The 4,618-nt window shown below is 55.1% G+C and overlaps 1 pseudogene; it reads right to left on the reverse strand.

The window, feature by feature from the left end:
- On the reverse strand, positions 1 to 164 carry LOC132210284 (U2 spliceosomal RNA; annotated as a pseudogene).
- Between the last annotated feature and the right edge of the window lie 4,454 nt (positions 165 to 4,618).

Raw genomic sequence — 4,618 nt, forward strand, 5'->3', positions numbered from 1 at the left:
CGAGACTGCACCATTCCTAGGAATACTGCAATACTAGGATGATGCATGGAGAGGACAGAGCAAGCTGCTGTTCCAAAAAATCGGTTTAATATAGGGTCCTTAAGTAAAGAACATATCAGATATTAAAAGCCGATAAGAACATTTTTTTTAATTTGAAAAAATATACTTTATTCATAAGATGTACAAAAAAAACACATTCATACACCTACCCAGTCATGCAAGCTGCTCTGGGTTACCCAGGGCGTACGTACACCAACGAAAGGGGAAAAAAAACAAAACAATGAAGAAAAAAAACAAAGCAAAGAAAATACACCGGCAGTCTTCACCCCGCACAGTCCCTGTTGGCCCCCTGACCAGTTGGGGAAGGTGCCAGCTGGGCCCAGTTACCAGATAGGGCCCTTTTTTCTATTCTGGACGAGGGGTTTCATACGGTGGTCTTTCCCCACCGCGCCTTGGCGGCGGCTGCCCCAAGCTTTAGCGCGTCACTCAGCACGTAGTCCTGGACCTTGGAGTGCGCCAGTCTGTAACATTCGGTCGGGGTCAGTTCTTTCAGCTGACAGACCAGCAAGTTGTGGGCAGATCAAAGAGCGTCTTTCACCGCATTGATGGTCCTCCAGGCACAGTTGATGTTGGTCTCGGTGTGCATCCCGGGAAACAGCCCATAGAGCATGGAGTCCCGCATCACGGATCTACTCGGGATGAACCTCGACAAATACCACTGCATCCCCCTCCAGACCTCCTGTGCATAGGCACTGTCCAGAAGGAGGTGATAGACAGTCTTGTTCCCCCTCACGCAGCCGCCTCAAGGGCAGCACGCAGTGGCACAGAGATTCAGGGCGTGCATGAAGGATCTCACTGGCAGAGCCCCTGTCACGACCAGCCAAGCAATGTCTTTGTGCTTGTTTGAAAGTTCTGGCGATGAGGCATTCTGCCAAATAACTTTGGCAGTCTGCACGGGGAACCACAGGACGCGATCCACCCTCGCTTTTTCCCAAAGGGTCTCGAGGATACTATGTGCTGACCACTGCCAGATGGCCTTGTGGTCGAAGGTGTTTCCTTTCAAAAATTTCTCCACAAACGACAGGTGGTACAGGACGGTCCAACTACTCGGGGCGTTCTGCGGCAATGAGGCCAGGCCCATCCTTCACAACACAGGGGACAGGCAGAACCTCAGTCAGTAGTGACACTTGGTGTTTGCGTACTGAGGATCTACGCACAGCTTGATGCAGCCGCACACAAAGCTAGCCGTCAGGGCGAGGCTGGAGTTCGGTACGCACTTTCTCCCCATTTTACAGGTCTTTGTACATGGTGTCCCTGCGGACCCGGTCCATCCTCCACCCCCAAATGAAGTGGAAGATGGCCCGGGTGACCACAGCGGCGCAGGTCCAGGAAATAGGCCAGGGCTGCGCCACATACAACAGTACCGAAAGCCCCTCGCACCTGACAACCAGGTTCTTACCCATGATGGAGAGGGACCAGAACGTCCACGTGCCCAACTTCTGCTTCAGTTTGGTGATATGCTCCTCCCAATTCTGAGTGCATGTCCCAGCTCCAACAAACCAAACACCCAGCACCTTCAGGTAGTCTGTGCTGACGGTGAAGGGGATGAAGGAGCGGTTGTCCCAGTTCCTGAAGAATATGTCATCGTTCTTACCCCTATTGACTTTGGCCGCAGATGTCTACTCACCGATGTCTACGCACACTCACCGACTGACGATCGGTGCAGAAGACGGCGACATGGTCCATGTACAGGAGGTCTTGACCTGAAGGCCTCCGCTGCCTGGGATAGTCACGCCCTTCAGGCTCACGTCCTTCCTGACGGATGCGGCGAAGGGCTCCACACAGCACACGAACAAGGCAGGAGAGCGCGGGCACCCCTGCCTGACTCCAGATCTGACGGGAGAACTGTCCGATTCCCACCCATTGATCGAGACTGCGCTAACGATGTTGGTGTAGAGCAGCCAGATCCAATTGCTGATGCCCTCCCCGAACCCCAATTTGGAGAGACCCTGTCGAAGGCCTTCTCCTGGTCCAGGCTGACGAGGCAGGTGTCCACCCGCCTGTCCTGCACGTAGGCGATCATACTGATGAACGCGAAGCTCTCAGCGATCTTCCTGCCCGGCACAGCACAGTTTTTGTCAGGGTGATTCATCAACTCCAGGACAGTCCTGACCCGGTTGGCTATGACCTTAGCCAGGATTTTGTAGTCCATGTTCAATAGTGAAATGGGACGCCAATGCGTAATTTCTTCCCTCTCTCCCTTCCTCTTGTAAATGAGGGTGATGATGCCCTTCCTCATGGACTTGCACATTTCCCCTCTCTGAAGCACACGATCGTACACCTCCAGCAGGTTCTGGCTGACCAGGTCCCACAGAGCGGAATACAGCTCGACCGGTAAGCCGTCGCTCCCAGGAGTCTTATTCCTCTCAAAGGACATGAGGGCTCTAGTCAGCTCGTCCAGGGATATCTGCCGGTCCAGCCACTCCCTCGTGCCGCCACCTAAGACCTCCGTGATAGACGACAGGAGCAACTCGGAGGTCATGCTGGCCGTGGGCTTCGCATCATACAGTCTGGCATAGAAGGATCTGCTAATCCTCAAGATGTCAGGCTGAGACGACGTCACCGAGCCGTCGTTCTCCTTCAGCCGGCTGAGCACAGAGCTCTTTGTGCACCTCCTGAAAGAAGAAACCCGAGCACGTCTTGTCCTGCTCCACTGTGCGGACCCTGGACCGAAAGATTATCCTGGAGGCCTCCGTGGCAAAGGGGGAGGCTTGCTGGCCCCTCACCTTGCGGATGTCCTCCGTGACATCGACCCCCATTGACTGCAGAAGGAGCAGATTCTGCGTCCTTTTCTGGAGTCGCGACAGCTTTCCCCGCCTCTCTCCTCCCGAACACCCTTGAGCAAAAGAACCTCTTGATGTTCTCCTCCACCTTCTCCCACCAGTCACCTGGAGACTCAAAGAGGGGTTTCACAGTTCTCCAACCTGCGTACTCCCTCTTAAGCTTGTCGACGTTCTCTGTGGTCAACAGAGTCGTGTTGATGTTCCACGTCCCCTTGCCAGTCTGCTGGTCATCCTGTAAGTGACAGTCGGCCAGCAGGAGGCAGTGGTCAGAGAAGAACACCGGCTCGATGCCAGTGGACCTGACCGAGAACGCTCATGACACAAACAGGAAGTCTATCCTTGAGTGGATAGACCCGTCTGGCTGCGACCAGGTGTATCTCCGCTGCGCTCCGTCTGCAGGGGTGCTGAAGACGTCGTGCAACTTGGTGTCCTTCACCGTGTCCAGCAGGAATCAGGACGTGGCGTCCAATTTACTCTCCCCACCCACTGTCCCCACACTGGATCTTCCATCTGCATCGATGATGCAGTTGAAGTCTCCACCTAGAATGACTGGTCTAGACATAGCCAGCAGGGGTGGAAGCCACTGCAGGACGGCCAACCGCTCACTGTGTATCACTGGGGCCCTCCAGCATGCCTTCCTCCTTGGCTTCCGGACTGTTGTCCACTCCCCTGGGTCACCTGTAGCCTCCTCCATTGACTCTGGGTTGTCAGGGGGTGGGTGGGGGCAGGGGGGGAGAAAACGGAGCCTGCAGGGGCGCTTTGCTGGCCTCGGTTCCATCCTGCGGGGCTGGTCCCTCCTGCACAGTAGGACAAAGGTCCTTGCATGGGCCTGGTGCCTGCCTCTCCTACGGGGGAGGGTGGGTGGGGGGGCTTGCCCCGCATTGCCACTGCTAGTGACCTGGGCGTAGGTGGTCCCCTGCCACAGTCATGGCCTGCAGATGTAGCTCACTTCCCTACAAAGGTTGCAGCTTTTTTCTTTTGTCAATCCTTTGCAAGGGGTCCCTCCTCCTTGCAGTTCCATCAGATGGTGACTTTGCAGTTGGCCACCACGTGACCTGAAATACCACAGGCATGGCAGACTTTGGGTTGCCTTGCGTAGGTCAGGTAGTCCTTGCTCCCACCAATCGTGAAGCTGCCTGGTGGGTGCATGATGTTCCCGACCACGCCCATCCTCAGCATCACCCTGGCCTGCCTCTTACTTGTCCAGATCCCAAAGGGGTCCAGGATGTTGGTTAGGTCCCCTTCCAAGGAAGGTCAGGACATCAGCTGCTCGCACATGCATGTTGTACATGTGTACAGTCACCATACGGCTCCTCGGCACAGGCATCACAAACAGTGGGACAGCGGTCAGTGCAGAGAGGGGGCCCCTCACCTCCTTTCTCCTTGAAAACTCCAGGAAGCGCTCACAAAGCTTGGCGCTCCTGATGGTTACGTTGTAAAAAACTCCTCCAGGGCAATCCTGCAGGCAGTAAATGTCAGCAGCAGCAAACCCACAACAGTCCAAAATGACCCTCTTCACACAGAAGGCGCGGTCCACAGGTGCACCTTCATCCACCTTCTTCACGGAAACATGGATGGTGTTCCGGACCCCCTGACACAGGGCATAAGCACTTGCCACAGCCATCCTTGCAGGTTTGCTGCTCCCCTGAACCAGCATTAGGCCAAAACCAGCATTAAGATCCACCAGTTGCAAGGGTGCACAATCAACCTGACATCTTCCTTCCACCTCCAATACTCGCTCTATCCTCTTCTCAGTCCACAATGATAAGAACAGG

This window comes from Stegostoma tigrinum, chromosome 11 (genome assembly GCF_030684315.1).
Source record: "Stegostoma tigrinum isolate sSteTig4 chromosome 11, sSteTig4.hap1, whole genome shotgun sequence".
Classification (NCBI taxonomy): domain Eukaryota; kingdom Metazoa; phylum Chordata; class Chondrichthyes; order Orectolobiformes; family Stegostomatidae; genus Stegostoma; species Stegostoma tigrinum.